Here is a 21,130-nt window from a genome sequence, read left to right as displayed (position 1 = left end):
CAAGCAGCTACGTACATACATACATAGCGCCTTCTTCAGCACCAGCGGGACAGCAGCTATTGATAGCAACGGGATAGGGGTAACTCACTAATTGTCCAAAGACGAACGGAACTCCCGAGAGTAGCGCACCTAACAAACTTAGAAACAAAGTGGGACTAAAAAGAAGTGGGCATCTGCCCAGGCAGAAAGATCTACAGAGATGGGGGGAATGGAGAGCAGGTGCGCATAATGCACAGGAGCATATGGCTGGCATTCAAGGTTTCTTAGCTAGGGAGAAACGAGATGGAGCGCGCTATACTCTATTGAGGAGAAGGAAGGGAGAATACTGTAATTGTCGCAGCATGAAGTAATAATACATATACACACCAGCAGCACCATTAGCTATTTTATTTGCCCCTGTACCCAAGTTTGGCCTTAAATGCTTGAATAGACAAATGGAAACGCTACCAGTTTTAAGATTGAAATGGGCTTCATTGATTAGTTCTTACAAAACAGTATTACACATACAAAAGTTATACTCCATAGTTTTCTTAACTAAGGTTGTGTATTCATAAAGCCATTATTAGATAAAATTAATCCTTAATAAAGGCAATTCAGTAGTGGTAACTTGCTCCAATAACCTATGGCTCAGCTTGATTAATAATTTTCCAATGATAACCCTAATGAAGTGTCTTGCATGTTATATATGCAAGGAACTCATTAATAAAAATGGATTAATGTATAGTATAATCATTTAAATGTCAGTCAAAATAATTACAATAGGTTTTAATTCCTGGGTTGTTTCTTTGAAATCTTATTACCTTACAGAAAAATTGGGCAGGAGATTTATATAACACAGATGTTCAGATCTCTAACACAGGTTTGTTGCAGATTTGTTTTGTTCACATAGACAAAAATGTCAAATTGGCAAACTTTATGCCTGCACTTTTTTTAAGTAGGGAGGAGTTACAGTGAAAAATAAATGAAAAATTGCTCAAGAGAATGGTACTGTAGGATTTGTGCCAATTCTCTGCAGTGCTGCACCAAAGTTTACCATCGTTAGAGAGAATAACTGAGAATGAATAATTATAGTAATGCAAAGATGATGTGGAAATGGGACAACCATAATGATCTGAATGATCTGAAGTATTGCATGGGTTTTTTTATAAAATATAAAATAAACACAATTATATGCTTATTAGATTAGATAGATCAGGCTGAAGCAGTAATTCTGCAGCCAAAGATTAAAAGATTGTAAAAAGTATGCCACGACATCAATTCATTCCATTTTCCATTCCATTAACTGGAGACTCCAGTTAGTCCAGAATGCAGCTGCGCGGGTTATTGAGGGAGCAGTTCGAAGCTCCCATGTAACACCTATCCTGTGCAGACTGCACTGGCTACCTGTCGTCTTCCGGGTGCGCTTCAAGGTATTGGTTACTACCTTTAAAGCGCTCCATGGCTTAGGACCGGGATACTTATCGGACCGTCTACTGCCGTCCTCTATCTCCCAACGACCGGTGCGTTCTCACAGAGAGGGACTCCTCAGAGTGCTGTCAGCCAAACAATGTCGACTGGTGGCCCCCAGGGGGAGGGCCTTCTCTGTGGGGGCTCCTACCCTGTGGAATGAACTTCCCCCTGGACTTCGACAACTATCTGACCTTAGGACCTTTCGCCGCAAACTTAAAACCTATTTATTCCGCCTTGCTGGACTGGCTTGATTTTTTTTTAAAAAAAAATTTTAATTTAATTTTATGGGTTTGAAATTTCTGTCAATTTTATAGGGCATTATTACATTTTAAATTTGGCATTTGAATAAGTTTTTTAAGGGTTGTTTTTTAGTATTGTATGTATTGTTTCTTTTGTATTTTATTTTGGCTGTTCACTGCCCTGAGTCCTTCGGGAGAAGGGCGGTATACAAATTTAATAATAATAATAATAATAATAATAATAATAATAATAATAATAATAATAATAATAATAATAATAATTTGTTTTGATTTGGGTTTTTTTAAAGAATATTTTACAGCTTTTGTAAGTCTTTTTGACATATGTACTTACATATGTTCCCATCAGACTATTTTCAGGATATAGAGAGTTATGCGAAGTGCAGAAAAAGAATAAGTAAATTAGAAGAAAACAAAGTAAAAAGAAATCTCAGAAAACAAAGTTTAACAGTAGTAAATTATCACCATTTTCTACAACTTAGTGCCAATTTTTGTGATACAGCTTGTTGATAGGATCTGGTGTATTACCCCATTAATCCTATATGTCAAAATTCATTTTCCGGCATTTTCAGTAATGATCATGGTGTTTTAAGAAATTTGGGAGTTGAAACCTACATACTGGGATTACTCAAGATGGAAAAACATATGTATATCAATAATTTTAACTTTCATTGAAAGTTAGAAAGGATGTTAGCCTGCCACAGTACTTTATATTGGGAAGACACCAATCATACTATGGGACAGTAAATACTGCACTTGCTACTCTAATAATTATCAAAATTAATGGTACAGTGAATATGCTCTTATCAGGTGAGAAGCAAGCCATGTTGGTAGAAAGAAGGAAAAAACAAGTCCATGCAAACCAATACGATAGAAACTTTTTTATTAATCTATAGGAAATATACTGCCTAGTATCCAGAAGCTAGTTAAGCAAGCTAGTTAGTTAACATGAATTAAAATTTTAAGACCTTTAGCCTAGATGCAGCCAGTTAATTAGTTTCTGGATATGTATGTATGTATGTATACCTAACTAGCAGAAATTACTGTTCTGCTTTTCAAATGCAAGTATTTTTTTTAAAGTAAATAGGCTGTCATATGAACAAGGTGTTTTCTTAAATTGGCAACTAGGAGTTACATTTTTCTTAAGGAAAATGAAAAACAATGCTGAAAGTTTCAAACAAAAAAGGTATAAATTAGCAAATGTTTTAAAAAAACTATTAAATACATGTATCTTTGTACAATATCAAATCAAAGCATTGAAGATACACAGTTACATAGGCTGGCATCTACTGAAGTAGATATAAACACCATAGACTGTGTAGAAAATGGTAATGGGGTGAAATACATAAAATATTTATAGCAGTCAGGAACGCACAGAATATATTACTATATTAGAAATAAAGAGTATGATGCTTGAAACACAGCAGTTATTTGAAAGATCAGAATATAGAAGTTAATATTCAGCCTGTCTGTGCATACACAAATATAAACACATAAAATTAATGCAGCACATTTTTCATGCATATCTTCATAATCAGTGCTTTTAACTTGAAATAGTGTAACTACCATGTGTGAAATAGCCATCAAACACTAAGATTCCATACTATGTGTTATTTGAAATATAATTCTTTTCAATCAAGGCAGTTCAGCTATCAACATATTTGTAAATCTATCTAAAAATCTCATGAACGTGCACTTATTAAAATTCAGATGACTCCCCTGGAAATCAAGAGTCAATAGTCCAAACAAATTCAGTACAAGACTACAACTTACTCACTTTAAGACAACTGCTTAAGTTAAACTAAGGAAAGCAGCTTGACTAAAGGTTATAAAGGTTTATAATCCATGCAATTAAGAAATTTCATTTGTGCTATTATCAGTTGTGTGAGTCGCACAACATATAGTTCATAAAAATCCCCAAAGTTGAAAATAGACTTCGAAGACGTTTTAAATATAAGCAGCTATATAAATAATTGAAGCTGTAACAGGTGTGTTAGGACCAATGGCCAGGTTGATAGAACTTTTGTGGGTGGTAATATTAACATATCTGAAGAGTTTCAATTTAGTTTAAATTCTTTAATAGTGTAATCTGCATACTAGTTAGAACAATCCATTTTAATTTTAAATCCAAGTTTATAACGTAAATACTCTGGCCCATACTGGATAAAACTCCACATGTGCATGTGTGTACGTGCCCACAAACATACACACACAAAGAATATGCAAAACCTGGAAGCATTGACAGGCAATTATCAATTTTCTTCTTTCAAAGGGGGCCTACTTGGTAGTTTTTATTTTTTTTAAAAAAAAGTTCAAGTAACAGTACAGAACTCTACTTGCAGTATTAAGGATAAAGATATCTATGTAATTAAAATACAAATGTAAAACAAAATTTATACTGTTGTTATTATATGAATCGTTAAATATCTGCCCTGGGAACATTTAAAGTGACTAAGAATAAGGAAAACAAAATTAGAATGATTATTAATGAACTCAGATTGAAAGATACCTGAAAACAGGTCTAATTAAATTCAGTCATTCTTTCTGTCTCAAAAATGCATTTGTTTCATTATTATGGATAGCTTTTTTGAAATTATTTAAAATGTGGAATAAAATTAACTGGCTAACACGGGAACAATAGGAGTCAGACATGTGAAAACATATAATGATGCCAAAATAAATAGTTTTGTAAAGAATATATAACAATATATTTTGGAATAAGGTAAGTTTATTAGAACTGCAAGCTTTAAACTGATTGAGTATTCTAATAATCAGCTGCAATTAAAACCTGATCCTTACTTAACTGGCCTTACTACATTTCAAAAGCATGAAATAGAGATTTCTGAAGAAATTTCTGCAAATCAAAAATACTAATATTATAATCAATTAGATTGTAATAATGTTCAAATCAGTTGAAATGAAGTGTTATAAACTTAAATGTTTATTTTTCTGAAACATGTATTTCACTTTGTCTAAAGCCTCTAATCATTGCTGATTAATTAGTTGGTTTCAGAGTACAATCTGGATGTAGACACAATCTGATCTGGTTTATGATGATCGCAGGAATTAAATTTAGCTGATAATTGGAATGTGGTTACTATGGTTCTTTGTATGCATGTGTCCCTGTAAGTGTGTGTATAGGAGACTAGACCTTCATCTCCCTGTTCCTTGAATCTGCATCCAATATCAGGCACAAAAGTTAGGTTTTGCTTTCATAGAAAAAACAAGTTCAGTTTGAACTTTAGTTGGAAAGTACAAAGCAAACAATTCTTTCATTGTTTTCCTGTATTTTTTTGTTTCTTTAATTATTTTTAGCTATAGGAAAGACCAAAATGCAAGGTTGTATATAATAGGAAACAGCCAACACTAGCACAAAGCAATCAAAACATGCGTGTTTGAATTCTATTGACCTTTTGCACATTAGTAGCCTACAACAGGATTTCCAATATCATTTTTTTTCATTGCAATTTTTATTATCATGTTTCAAATCCTAATGAATTTTTGCCTGAAAAGCAAAAAAACATTTTTCTTGATCCTATGAGTATTGTTTTCTGTTATATAAAAGGAGCGACAGGAATCTCCTCTATCAATTTCATTGCATGTGCACTTAATCTAAATTCAGTATATTGAATTAGGTATATCTGATTCAAGCACGGAGTGGCAACTTTTGATGCCCAGGACCATACTTTCTGAGGACATGGTTTTTGCTTTCCTGGCTGGGCATTAAAGTATGACGCAGGGGCACAACAGGCCAAATAATGAGAGCAAAATTTTAAATTTGAAGACTGAAAAGAGAAGGGAGGGGAATTACACATAGCCCTGATACTTACAGTTTTTCATTCATGCAAGAATGCAGTTTGGTAATACGATAGTATTGTTCATTCAAAATAGTACCCATCATATTTACCATTAATAAAATTCCATTTTATTTGAGTTTACAAAATTTGAAAATATTTCACATTTATAACATACAATGTATCAATACAAATAATTATAAATATAGCATAAATAGATATTTATGGGCAGGTTAAATTATATTCATATTGAGCTTGACTCTGAGTAAATTACATAAATACATCAGTATAATAGTTTTGGCATGATCTAAAGATAGATTGCTACTGCCTTCTAGCATATTCTACAACTTCCTATTCTAGTCTAATACAGCAATTAATGTCTTGCATATTGGCAATTTATAGTGATTTTTTTGTTTAACATACTCTTACAGAACATAGTATTTACTCATGAAAAATAATTACATATTCAAATGCTATGTTTTACATTAGATAATACATAGGGTATTTATTTAAGTTAGTAATTGGGGAGCGTGATGGAATGTAAATCTGCAGGAGCAATGGGGGGAAAATGTGGCAATACAGAGCTTTCCTAGAGAGATGCCCAGATTAAGACACTAAACAGGCCTAAACTGAACAGGACTGGGGTGGAGGGGAGAGAAGTTCAGGGTAATCACACCCTAAAATCTCTTAAAATATATCTAGTAGGTAGATAGTTATAACTTCAGTTTGGTAAAATTCTGTCCATTAGATGGAAGCATATAAAAGATGGATTGGATTTTGCTGTTGTCCTTGAGCTTGGGCGAACAGGGAAAGAAATAATTTTGGGAAGATCATTTATAATTTGGGAAGCAAAAGGATAGCCTTCTTTGCATAAACATTCCAATTCTTGTTAGAAAAATATATTTATTCCTCACTATGGTAACATTTTTTAAATAATAAACAAAAGCACATGTTCTCATATCAATCTTGTGAAAAGATTATCAGAATATATTATGATATGGATTTAAAAAATATTAACTAAAAGAATGTCCATTTCATATTGTTTATTTTTTTAAAAATCTCATATTTTTTTAATTTATATAAATAAAAACATTTTATTAAATAGTAAGCTTCTCAACAATAGTAGTGTTCACCATTGTTCGACAAAATGTTTAATTTTTTTCTTGAAAGATGCTATCCAGCCATTTTGGAAAAGATTCATGATTTTTCAAAATAACGTTATTTTTTTCCCTATTGTCCCCTCTTCTTCCTTGTCCCATTATTTTTCATTTATTTTTTTGGTTTTCTTCTATTTTCTTAAAAGAAGTAGTACAGCCTTTTATAGTTTCTTTAATAATGTAAATTAACTCCTCTTTATTTCTGTGAATCTCTCTGTTCTTCTTTCATTATGTGATATGCTTTCTAGTTTCACTTTTGGTGATTTAATTTTGATATACCCAATATATTTGATATTTTCTTATGGCTAACTTACACAACTTCATTTGTAATAATTTGCTCTATTTTGAAAGTAAATATAAAGGATGCCCAATTTATATTTTAGCATTCAGGTATGCCCTTAACTGTTTCTTTAATTATAAAAGTTTATTAGGAGTACGTACCACAGAATGTATAAGATTTTACTGTTAAAAACATGGATGCAAGGTTGCAGCCTATATATTCAATTGATTTGTGAATTTAAAGGAAGAATCACTCATTTTTCGCCATTTCCTTTTTTGTTGTCCTCTCAATTTTTTTTCTTTTTTCAAATAACCTTGTGGATTTGTATCAGGATCATCAGGACTGCATCTGGATGACCTCAATACTAAATTACTTTGATATTTCATCCATAACAACTCCATGTTTAAATCTTGTGTTTTCTCCCACCTAATATATTCCTTTTGATGAATACAGGGTTCTTCCTCAAGGCCACATTAATGTACAGTACATTTTTCCATGCCTTAAATTGTCTGAATAATTTGTGCTGCCCCAGTGGACAAGATCTATTTCATTGCAGGAACAACAGTAACTAATGTTCTATAGTTAGTGCTATATGCTAATTTAAAGGTAACAATTGGTGGGTTTGCATGGCTGCCTTCTCTTCCCAACTGTTGTCACCAATTGGCAAGAAAAATCACTATAATTTCTCAAAATAAAGCACAGTGGGCCTAGGTATGTGCTGGAAGAGAGGCTTCCTCTCAAGTTGCCCAAGTAACAAGTCATGCTATTTCTGAACTGATGTTCTTGGAGATTAGTAAACCCATATTCAAAACTAGTCTGTATGACAAATCAGTTGAGCGCAGGTACTATGTGAGGCAAAGCGGTAAACTTGCATAATGTATACAGAAAGCTCCCTCCTGATTCATCTTGGGACTATACTCTACCTCCAGACCTATCAATTGGGACTCAGGTTTATCAATAGAATTGAAAATAGAAAATAGTATCAGGCTTTCTTTCCCAGATTCCATTGACTTTTCATTAAAATGCATCTTAATTCTGGTGTTAAATTCTCTTCCATCAAACATTATATATGTTTAAATAAGCAGCATCAACCAGTCTTTAAATAAGATGATGTCTCTGTGGAAGCCAGGCATCCAATCTTTCTGGTAACCTAAACCAAGATGGCCATGAAGAGCAAGCTTTAGCACAGCACCACAAGGGCCCATAGGAACTGGACAAGTATCAGGCATTGACTGATGAAGCCTAAATAACTAAATCAAGTCTTGAGTCAGGATAAAACTTTATTGATTTACACTCACCACAAAAGAGGAAAAACACTACTTTAAAATCAAAACGGCCTCACCAGTGGATAAGGGATGAAAGAAAGATGGTGTCATAAGGATATGTCTTCTCAGTGCAGCGCCTTCTATTGCTATTAGTAGGATATGTATTATGTTCGTTTCTGTAGATTTGCGGAGTCCCCTAACCATTTAGATAGTGTTATTATGTATAGCTGTATTTTCTCTTTTCTACTGATTGAGGACAAAACACATATTTTCTATATAGTTTACATAATAGTCAGTAAAATCAAATTAACAATACATTCGTTATGAATATTACTTGTTAATTGATTAACATATATTTAATAAGAAATAAATATATGAAATAGACAAGCTGCCACATTTTATACCAATTGCAGTTTCTGAGAGCCTTATGTAGACCGCACAGTAGTAATCATATATTGGCAGCATGGGAAACTGCTTTTGGAATGAATAAGATTAGTCCTTTATACTCTCCAGCAGTGACTTTTTTCAAAAACTTCCACTGCCATCTTAAAATGTCATAATGTTCATTCTCCAACAATAATCCTTTAGGTAATGCCACTTTGCATAATTTTTGATATTAGTGGGAAACATTTGAAACTCTTGGGATTGGGGAGAAATTCTTATACATATCAGCTATTAAGAAAAAAAGAATAACCTGGTGCAGTTTATTGACAGAATTGATAAAAGAGAAGCATATTTACAGGTACGCCCTCCTGCAAACCATATTCAGTCTGCAAACCATATTCATGCTTTTTCCCTGCTTGATTTAATCTGTCTTCAGACTTTTAATGCTGGGTTTATAACAAAATATTAAATATTATTGGCCAAATAATCCTTCTTTAAACACAATGCTAAGACACAATAAGAGTGTCTATTTATTGTGCTAATAGCAAAAGAAACAAACCACATTATGGCTTAGAGTATTTAATTAGGTATTTAAAGTGATATTACTTATTGGAGGGAACAACAGTATTTGCTTTTTAAAAAACAACACAATAATTCCTAATAAAGTACTATTTATTGAATGGATTGCCCTATTACAGTTTTTTTTAAAAATCCTATTTAAACCTTTTTTTAAAAATAGGACAGTAATGTCCACTGGTGCTATGTATATACAAATTTTTAACTAAGAGAGTTCTTTTGCTGTATTTTGAACTATATTTTCTATATTAGCATATTAATAAGCACATGTCTGTTAAATGTGCAATTTTCTCCAAATTTTTTATTTATTAAACAGAGAATGGATGTTGAAGAAGCAGAACAGCCAGATTGTAACACTATGCACAATATATCCTTAAACAGGACAAATCAGTTTTTATTCAGTGTGTAAATGAGGGTACAAGTACAAAGACTTACACATTAGTTAAAAACAGATTCTTTGATATTGACTTGAAATAGAATATCTAATAGATTGCAGTAATATTATGTTTTGTGTAGCAATTGTATAAGTGCAGTATACATAAGAAAAATCTGGGAAAAAAGAGATTATCATTTTAATTATTATCATTTAAATAAAATATCCATCCTACTTTTAAGCTATTACAAACCATTCCAGAGAGAGATTTTAAATTCTCCATACTAGAGCCCAATGAAGACACAAGTTAAAATACAGACTGTAAAATGTATGGTAAATAAGTATCCTGAAGACTTTTTATGGATCAAATGTATTTTTTTTTTAAAAAAGCTTTTATATCTGTCAAGAGCAGTTGGAAAATGATTATTTGCTTTAAAGCATCAAACTGTTAGGTCAATAATCAAATAAATTAATGATTTGTTATTCCATCAACATATTGCTTCTAACAATATTGCCTGCTAATAATGATAGCAGAATGTTTTGGAGTAATTAATTCTGATGAAGAATACCTGATCTGAATAGCAATTAAGTTGGATAGGTAATTAGAAATGGGATATCCAAGGTGGATAATTTTAGTTTCTTCAAAGTTTAGCTTTTCTCTTAAGACTGATCAATTAACACTTTATTCAATAACACTGATTGTATATGTCCACCGCTTATTTCCATAAAAATCCTTTCAGGCTTTGCAACGTATTTAAGGCATATAACTACAATATAAAATCTACATTAAATTTATTCCAGTTTAACAGGTCTAGACTATAAAATTTAAAAATATGTGGTGCTCATATGGAATTTTGAAGCCCAATTATACTGAGCTTCAAAACTCCACATAAGCACTAGTTTTCCTAACATATACCCTTTTTATGTGTCGAAGCATGAATGTAAGGCATATTTCTCCACAGATAGAGCTTTAGGGAAGGCCTATTTTCCCACAAATAGGCCTTCCCTGATTTTAAATTACTAAACGAGCAACAAATATTGTTTAACAATACCATGTATTTGTTGGTATTTTGATTGGCATACTAAAGAAGTAAGAGTAACTAAATAGTCCATGGCCAGTGAACCAAATATCTTTACTAGGGAATAAAACCTACTGAATTTTAGTTTACATGCATATGATGGTATTTTGGGCTATATTTAAAGCAATAGAGTTTTCAAAAGTTGATTGTTTTAAAATTCGATAAACAAGATTTTTTTCTTTTTTATAACATCAAAACAGATGCATAGATAATCTTCTAAGGCTGCTCAAGCTAAAGAAATACTAGAATGACATGTCGTACTTTTCTGGACTTAGAATAGAATAGAATTTTTTATTAGCCAAGTGTGATTGGACACACAAGGAATTTGTCTTGGTGCATATGCTCTCAATGTACATAAAAGAAAAAATACCTTCATCAAGGTACAACATTTACAACACAAATTATGGTCAATATATCAATATAAATCATAAGGATTACCAGCAACATAGTTACAGTCATACAGTCATAAGTGGAAAGAGATTGGTGATGGGAACGATGCGAAGATTAATAGTAGTGCAGATTTAGTAAATAGTTTGACAGTGTTGAGGGAATTATTTGTTTAGCAGAGTGATGGCCTTCGGTGGACTTTGAAAATTTAGAGAACTTCTAGTCTACAGATGCTGCCAAATTAAAATTTCAAGTTTTCCTCACCATTGTCTGGATTTATGAGACTTTCTGGTTTAGCAATATCTGAAGATTTCTCCCTTGTGTTTTAATTTAACACAGTAACCTTAAATGCATGGTGGGAATGCCAAAATAATTACGTTATTTGTTGTAGATAAACATGCATAAAGGTTTCACAATAAATCATGCAATTAAATGGAATATTTAAAGAGCTTTACTCTAGATTAATTTCCTACTCTAAAGTGTGATATGCTATATAACTACCTAGAGAAACCTTTAGGATGTCTCACTATACTATATGAGCTGATAAAATGCAGATTTTTTTCTTTTTTGAACAAGATAGTTTAGACAATAGTCCATTTCATTTTGGTATCTGCTTCTCTTTCATAGGCACATGTTTTCTTCAATATATACAAACTAAAATGCTGGAATAAATAAACTAGAGATAAAAATTATTTAAACTTTGAAATTAAACATACACTGTAAAAGCTGTATTTTCACAAGTTAACATTTAATAAAACTTGCAATGTGTATATTTTTTAAATATATAAGGTAAGGAACAGATAATTTATTTTTTGCAAGAAAACATATTAAGTTATATATTTTAAAAACCCTGTAAACTATGTTAGATGTTTATCTGTACATAAGAGACAGGTGTAGTAAAAACAGGGAAAAAAGCAAGAAGCCAAATGAGAAATTTTTAACTCCCAGCATCCATCTGTTAAATTTGAATTCATGCATAACTGATTATTCCATGACTGGTAAATTTCCTTTTTTTCTGCAGTAGCTTAACACATGTGTTTTAACATTACAAGTTATACTGTCAAAAGAAAGGGAAGATACTTAAGAAAAAGCAACATCCCCTCATTTAACAGAAGTGACCTGGGTTTTGAGAAATCTCAAAATATCTGGAGATTAAATATTGATAAGATATGATGTTATTATAATAAGAAGGTTAAAGAAGCTCACTATACTAAAAAGAGATAAAAATGGGGGAATAACTGAAGGATACAGAGAGATCAGAAGGAAAAAAACATAAGAGAAAATGTGTCAACAATAAACAAGAGGAAATGAGAAAGAAGGAAAGATGAAGGTGGAAACTAATCTCTGTGTGTCATTATGACTGCCAGAATACTGGCAAAGAAACAGCATCCTTTTATTTCAATTTTAATCATTTCTGAATTTTAATACCCTATGCCTTTTGTAATTCTCTTGGCAATCCACATAAACAACCAACTCAGCCAAACATCAGTGTAAATTAAATGGCACATAAACCACACCACCAATGTAGTTCTCCCAATCAGGTAACCAAAAGCAGAAAATACAAGTTTTCTTTAAGTCTCTATGAATGACTAGTCAATTAACTGATATAATTTTCTTACATTTTTTAATTTTAAAAGGAAGTCAAGTAGTTAACATACATGACTGTTTACAAAAATGAATAAATAAAGCAAGTTAGTAGTAATAGAATAATCAGTGACCATCAGGGTCTGAAAAAATGAGTTTGCTTTCACTGGCACTAAGGAGCATCACATGATTATTTAATTACAGCTCTAATTTTTGTCTCATGGATGGCAACATATCAACAATTAATAGGGCAAATAGAGGAGACAGCAATTTTAAAGAAACAGTCTATATGCAAAACACAGGCTGAAAATACAACAATGATTTTTGAAACACGTATTCTATATGCCATGAATATAGTTTGCTGTTTTGATGCATCTATTACATCTATAGAACTATAAGAACTATCCATTCTGTTGGGTTAATTTTTCCTAAAAGATCTCTAGACTAGAAGATAATATTTTGGAATTGATACAGAATTTAGAGTGTATTTTGAAGCACACTAGAAAGATAAAATTTAAAATAGCAAGCTTCCTTCAATGAATGAACAGCTTATATATAATCAGTAATGAAATTACAAATTCAGTGAAATGAAACCATGCGGTTACAAGAAATCATACTATGTACCCTGCCTAGATTCTAGGAAGACCCGACACACTTCAGAATACAGGCCACGGATCTCACCTGATTAGCAGCTGAGCTATTTTTCTAACTTTACAAAGGCAATGTTTTTTTAAAAATGCCTTACTTAATAGTCACACTTTGAAACTGAACACAGAGATGATCGTCTGACAGGGAAATTCATGCAATTCTCTCACAAAGCTGACAGCATTTCTAATTATTTCCATGCCTGTCCCGGAATAACATCAAGGCTGCAGATTCAAAACAAGCTACCTTCCATCAATATATGTATATATAAAATAGCCAGATTAAGATAAATTACCCTTATTTTGTCTTATTTGGACTGTGTTGTTAAATCCAGTCCTGAGAATATGGATAAAATAATTTGTTGAAAAGAAAAATTTAAGCAAGGGTTAAGTCATTAAGGAAACAGAACTTAAAAACAGATTTTTAAAAAAATGCCTGAAACTTTTAAAGTCTACATCACAGAAAGAAAGTTATTTCAGGATACAGAAATACTGCAGTTCTAAGCAACAATAAGCAAAACATCCTGACATTTAAAGATGTCAAGATTAATATTAAAAAGTTTTTTTAAGTTTATATGTACAATATTTGCTTAATATATTCCCATTATTATATATTGTGAAACTTTTTCTAATATAATTAAACTATAATATGATAAAATCAATATAAAATAATATTACTTTTAATAGGTGAAAGAAGAATTACTAAACCATATATAATTAATACAACAATCTTAATAGGAAGGCCTGGTCAAAGAAATAATTGCTCAAAAGTAGTTATCTCACAAGTTAATTCCTTTTTAATATAAAGTTGGGTAACTATTTTTCTACATTAGGGACTCCAAAGAAAAATTAGTTTAGTGAATCAAAGTAATACAGTTACATGCAATTTATTTCAAGAATCCTAAATAATAGATAGTAAATAAATAGTTCTTGCTTTATAAAGTTCACAGGAAAATTTTGTTTCTACATAGATTTAAACACTATAAAAGATTTGTAAATCAAAATGAGCCTTCTGTTCATATTACATGCAATCTGAAAAATATGTTTTCTATAAAGATGCAGTTGGTTTATAAAAAAGATACAGTGCATGTAAGAAAATTTACAAATAATTATAGCTTCAAAATATGTGGCTAAATCTATATTTTATTCGTTTATAAGCACAATTAACACTATCTAATTTCAGTAATCAATATGTAGAATATATATTACTTTTCCGCAAAGTTCACTTGTGTATTTACCTATGCTAAGAGATGGTTTGGGAACTGCAGTATAATAAGTTTATAGCAAGTAATGAGGAAAAGGTCCTAGAATGTTAGGTGGAAAAATTATAATATTGCTATTTTTTAAGATTTATTCTTCAAAAGTGCAAAACGTTTGCCTACTGTGCAAAACGTTTGCCCTATTCATCCTTTTACAAGACTAAAAAGATGGATAGCCCTAAAGTAACATTAAAACTGTTTTATTGATGTTGATGTTTCAAATTCTCACAAGCATATCTACTGTATTAAATGTCATGTTATGGGTACACAAATGTTAAGTGAAATATCCAAGATTACAGACTAAAAAAAGAATCCTTTTCCGTATGAGAAATTCCTGTGAAAACCATATGTATCCTAGATACTTCTCAATTGGAAATGGCGCTCTGTGATCTCAAAAGTGGGGAAAAAAGGAAAAAAGAGGCTGTTTCACAAGCAAAGTAGCAAGTAGACACATTTTAATTTTATTTAATTAGAAAACATTCTATGCGACCTAGGTCTTCAGCCTTATAATAAAACAATGGAACTCACCTCAAAAATACATTTCCTTGAATCAGTGCCTCCTATTCCTAGAAAAGTATTGCAAATCTATTATCTTCAAAATGGTTGCATGACCATTTGTAGAAAGCAATAGTTCAGTTATGTGGTATAAGAACCATGGAAACTATAGTATGGTATACTATCATAGAATTAAACATGAACTGAGAAAAAAGTACTAAGTCAGATAGTAGTAATGCATACTATGCTATGACTATTGTAATTTTTAAACTTCAACCTGTAAGTTAAAATAGAAACATGTTGTGCTTTGTGGAGTATTAATTGTAATCTTATTTTTACATGTGAGCACATGTAGAGATGTACAATGGTACATATATTAATGCCTTATGGCATCGTAAATTTTTTTCCAAAACATTACATTATAAAAGTACCACCTCCACTCCAGCATATCAGTACATGCTACTCTTAATGCTCCACTAATTCACATTCTGGGTAGGTTTCCATTCCCAGTGTGAAGCCACAAGCCACATATTACACCAGTCAAGAAATATAATTTAAAAACTATGTAGAATACTGATCGTAAGGTCATATTTAAAATGCTTATAATAAAGGATAAATTCAAGTCACTGAATTGTAAGAAAAGCACTTTTTTTACATTTCAAAGCTAGAGAATGTTTACATATTGAAGCACAAACTTCTTTCAATCATAAGCATATTTATTAGTTTCTGTTTTATAATTTGAAATGCTAAAACCTGTTCTGTTAATGTTTATATTGATTTCTGGCAAGAATTTTTCCTCGTATATAATTGCACTAAGAACATTGCCTTTCTATAGCCTAACCCTAACTATTGAGAAATATTATTTTCACTTGCAAGAAAAATCTTTTGATGCTGGCTTTTATTTGTTGTAACAATAACTTGCAGTTAATTTTTGTTGTTGATTATCCGAAGATTATCTTGTAATATGGAAGGAAATAATATCAAGCATATTACTTATTTTAGAAGTTGTATTTAATCTACTTGAAAATAAAATATCTATTTACTAAGAATTATCGTAAGAAGTGAAATGGATATCTTAGTATATACTTATTTAATATAGAAAATATTAAAGTCTGAAACTCAGTTTATTTTTTAAAGATATTAAGAACTGTTGCATGTCAATAAATAAAATGGAAATCTGTGAAAGTTTTGCTATTCAGCCAGATATAAAATCAATCCTTGAAAAAGAATTTTTAAATTCAGATTATAGCATATATTAATTAGAGAAAGTGGAAATCTGAAGCTTGGAATAATATATTTTAATTTTATTTGGAGGATGAGTATGCAGTGGGTGTCCTGTGGATAAAATTCTGGTTGACATTTTTTATTGTGTTCAATGTATTGTTATGAATTATTAACACATATAGACTGCTTTGTGAACAACATTATCAACGCACTGATAATCTGAAGTTTTGATAATAGGTGATAATATTTGATTTTACATGCAAATCTATTGCTGTGAACATATTCAACATACCATGCCCTGGAATTGAAGTGTCCAAACAAGTGTACAGCAGATAAATACTAAGATAGATAAACTGGTACACAGGTAAGTAGCCAAATACGTATGGTTGGATGATATTTTGGCTATTTGGATTTTAGCTTTGCATTTCAGAAGCTGAAGGTAATACTCATTGTAACTTTTTTTTTTAAAAAAATGGGTAGATAGATGACAATAGGCTGCTTGTTATTGAACACTACTGAAGTAATTATATTAAAAGGCTTAAATATTTTAAGATGATATGTTAATATGTATGAACAATGATCACACAATACTTTTTAAAACAATCTTAATTATGTCAACAAATTAATATTAAATGATATTTCCAATTGTAAATTAAATCTAAATTTGTTTTTCAATTCTAAAGATGAAATATATTATACAGAATCTACAAACTCGGCAAGAGGATTCCATCTTATCCTGTAGGATGGTTTCATTATATGTGTTACAATAGGAATAGATTTAATCGTATTTTATACCAAACACAGACTCACATTTCAAAATAAAATTTAACTTAATATAGAAACCTAGCTTTGTAAATGGCTTTTGCAAACTGCACTAACTTTATTTTAAGTGGCATTTTTGTTTAAAATGCATTGGATTTCATGATGACAGATTTGCTGAACGTTTTTCCTCACTTACACATATGTGCTTTCAGTTATTAATAATATGCTTCTGCCCCTATCTTCAGCAGCTCATAAAGATACTGTGTAACTTGCTAGTCATGTTATTTTTCTTAAGATTCACCACTTAGATATTGTGATTCCCATGGAATCTTTCTTTAAGTTACTCCTGGTACAAATAGCAAAACTTTTTTCTGCATGCTAACAAGAAAGACTTAGTTGCCATGGTTAATACTGCCAGGTAGATATTAAAAAGAAGACAGAGCCATTATTTAGTGGAGACAGGGATATAAATACATGCACTCACTTATAAACTAGTATTTACTTCAGGAAAGTAATATTTTTCCTGTGATTGATGCTCTGTTAGTTTAATGTAAGATAAATAAAGACTAGATGTATAATGGCTTTAAATCAGAAGTGTTTATTCCTCAACCAGAACAAGATGACCAAGATCCTGTGCCCATTATAGTAAAATCACATTTATACTTGACAGAAGATTCTCTCTTGTATTCTAGAAATCAAGCCTATTTATGGAAATGTTACAAATGAGAAACACGTACAGGTGGACAAAAATAATAAAATCATATAATTTACAGGTAAGGATTCTCTTTAGAAACCAAGTATAATAATTTAATTAAGCAAAACACCGCTCTTGGTTATCAACTCAATACCTGGTTAGTCATTAATGTTAATAGAAGTAACAAATAAGATTTTTTTTACAAAGGTACCCTTTGCTTCACCAACCAAAAATAGATACTAATATAAGACTAAACATGAGAGAGGGAAAAACAATTCCAGGTTACCTGGCTGTGAAGGAGGTTAGACATTTGATGGTGACTTAAATATTATAAGTATTTGGTGACCCTCGTACTGTAGAGAATGTATGATTTAGCATTTAGGATTTTTAATGGAAACTAAAAATCTGTAATAATACACATAAAATACAACTATCATTACATATCAGTGAAGACATTTTTGAAAAATTTATACAGCACTCTTGTCAGAGCAGACTGGACTCTAGAGACTGGGTGAATTTTGTACAGCATGTATATTCATACTAGAATAATTATCTCTATTATTGTTATTAATATAGATATAGTTAAATTATGTTACAATGGAATAGATTAATCACGTAAACTAGGCCAAATTTTCTTGAGCATTGTTATTAAATAGAATTATGAAAATTTAATTTTCAGATTCTTCTAAGGTTTGCAAAAGTATTCATTTTTGGATTTGAAAAAGTGATGGAACTTCCTTGTACTTACGTGATTTGGAGCTACATAGTTCTCATGAGGCATTTAATAATGAATGACATTTTAAAGGTTATATATAGTTTTTCCTTACTTATCTAGCATAAGTCTTAACACAAATTGAATGCCAAAATAATTTTTCTATATCAAACTCCAGTTCAGAATTGGAATAAAGTGGCATATGTTCTCTATTAAATTAATATACCTTAGGGAACAGGTAGAATTCTGAAATTCTTCTAAATTATGCAGTTGTAAAAAGATTCCCATAAGAAATTACAATGCAGTTTAAAAGATCTATGGTTAAATGCATGAGAATTGAAATTTTCTATTTTAGGCCCATTCCATTGACATGTTTTATCACTAAGAAACAGGTATTAGTACATATAACTACTGTTACATATTTTAATTTCCAAGAAAGAAAAGAAAAAACACTATTACAGATATATTTGTATTGTTTTTCCATTCTAGTTTTTGTTAGGATATATAAAGCAAATATCTTTTGGTATCTTTTTCATTTATAAGCCATTGATTTCTGTAAACACTTCATAAAGTGCAAAGTGCTAAATGTATTTACAGTGTATTCTAATTCCAAAGTATTTTCTTACATGTTTGCTTTGTACCTTTCTCTTTGTCTGTCACGATGTCTCCCAACTCATGTGAATGCTGGCAGACATTTAGAAAGCAAAATTTATGCTATGCCTAAACTTAGTGAGGTATACTGAGCTTCTGAGTTATGTTAATATTGATTGCTTTTTTTATTATTTAAGAGTGTGTTGCAATTAAGTCTTCCATATCTGGTGACTGCTGTAAACGCTCCTGAAGAACAGTGAAATATCCAATCAATTCCTTTTGCCAACTAAAACTGAAATTTTACACATAGTATAACCTTTCTTAACAATGTGAGAAAAACAGAGTAAATATATTAAATTTGTTTTGTAACAGATGCTTAGGTTGTTAAGATTTAAAACATCGATTAATGATATTCTTGTCTGCACATTTGTCAAAAATGTAAGCCTCTTTGCTAATTTCTGCCAGTAGTCTGGAGCAGAAGTATATGAATGTACTAGATCTAAATAATATTATGAGAATATAAAGAGTGGCTTCTAAATTAGTTCCTTCAAAAAGGCATAGCAATAGAGGTCCCAGTTCTCCACTCTTATATTCTAGATGTTTTTTCATGCTTTGCCTATAAAATAAAGCAAGGTTGAATAAAAGAGTAATCTTAAAATAATCTGTCAATACACTGAAAGCTACTAATCGCAGCTTTCAATGAGGCAAAGGGCTTCTTCACTAAAATAGACATTTTAACTCAGGCACATTAGCTGTCATTGCCAAAGCTTTTCAGAGACGCCTCTCAAAAGTTGCCAAAGCTTTTCAGAGAGGGACAAAAATGTAAGAAGCTTTGACAAGCACGCCAAACTTTGGCACTGACTCTAGATAACACAACCGATACGATTTAATAATGCATGTCAGCAACAGTTCTATTTCCACGTGGTCAAACGCCGCCGAAAAAAAGAGCCCACATACCGAGTAACTTTGCAGAAACATTTCCACAGAGGCAAGCGATCCAGCTGCCCCTTCAGTGATCTCCCAGCACCAGCTTTGCTACAGGTTAGCATCAAAAGGAAACTGCATTACCTTTTTAGCTCCTGGGAGACCACCGGGCTCCCCCTCCTGCAAAAAAGAGGCAGGACTGTGAGAACGAAAGGAGGACCTCACGCGGAGAGAGGGAGATACACCTGTATGAGGAGCCACCTTCTGGAGGTCAGTGGCAGGCCAAATGCCCCCCTTCTCTGTTCCCCAGCCGCAAAGCCCCAGCCCGTTTCTGCCAACAAACACCCCAAGTTGATCTCTGCCCGATATTGCAGGATACATCCTTTCCCCCTGTCATACAAACAGCTGAGATATAAATCTTTTAAAACTCCCTCACTTTCACGACGCGGTGGCAGAACGAAGTGCGTCGCCGCGTTGACGCGCCCCCCCTTTGCCTTCACTGTCCCGCTCCTCCCCGCACCATTTGTCCTCCCACCCGCAAGCATCCCGCAAGCACCTCTCTCTCCCTCGCTTCCCCCCTCCCTTCGTCCTCCATCCCCGGGGGCCCCGGGCTTGAAACTTATGAACTGAGCCAAACTTCTGAATTACAGTGAACGGCGGAGCCAAGCAAACTTGCCAAGGACCTCGCCTGCAAACTTCTTGGCTTGGGAGGCGGCGGCAAGACGACGGAGCGCGAAGCAGGTGTTTGCGCGTCTGCAAGCCGCTTTCCACCAGACCAAGCTATTGTAGTAGAGTTTCCCTTTATTGGAAATAAAGAAAGAAGAGGCTAGGATGATTCCTCTTAAGAGCCGATCCCGACATCTCAGAACAAATATTAGAGGACTCTACATCCCTCCCTCCCATCGGATTTCCATGCTTTGTCAGTCGCCGACCGAAATGGACTGTCCACAACAATAAGTTCCTAAAAAACTTAAAAATAGGTGTGACGGGAGTGACCGGTCGGTGCAGCATACCTAAAACGAAGGCGGGATGGGGAGAGGGGAAAAGGTAGAAGAAGACGAACTTACTCATGAGAGCGCGGCGAGAGGGCGGGCGAGGCTGGGCGACACCTTCAGCTTCCCAGGCGCCGGCGAAGTTAATTGCACTGAACTTCAAGTTGCCTTTTCACCCATCAAGAGTGGGCGTTTAAAGGAAGGAAGGAGGAGGGGGGAGGCCCACACACAGCCACCCTCCCTCCCTC

At 32.5% G+C, this 21,130-nt stretch overlaps 1 protein-coding gene across 3 annotated transcripts in view; it reads right to left on the bottom strand.

The window, feature by feature from the left end:
- SATB1 (SATB homeobox 1) overlaps positions 1 to 21,096 on the bottom strand; it is a 113,641-nt gene extending 92,545 nt beyond the window's left edge. Inside the window, exons 1-2 of one of the 3 annotated variants that reach the window (XM_058183457.1) lie at positions 20,958 to 21,051; positions 19,924 to 20,070 (exon numbers count right to left, since the gene is read on the bottom strand). The gene's annotated coding sequence lies outside the window, so the exon portion shown is untranslated. Of the gene's footprint in view, positions 1 to 19,923; positions 20,071 to 20,326; positions 20,342 to 20,957 lie in introns of those variants that run through there. The other 2 variants (XM_058183458.1, XM_058183456.1) reach the window with 2 other exon arrangements.
- Between the last annotated feature and the right edge of the window lie 34 nt (positions 21,097 to 21,130).

The sequence above is a fragment of the Ahaetulla prasina genome, chromosome 4, assembly GCF_028640845.1.
Source record: "Ahaetulla prasina isolate Xishuangbanna chromosome 4, ASM2864084v1, whole genome shotgun sequence".
NCBI lineage: Eukaryota > Metazoa > Chordata > Lepidosauria > Squamata > Colubridae > Ahaetulla > Ahaetulla prasina.
The sequence above is the reverse complement of the archived record's forward strand: the minus strand, read 5'-3'. Positions and strand labels throughout refer to the sequence as shown.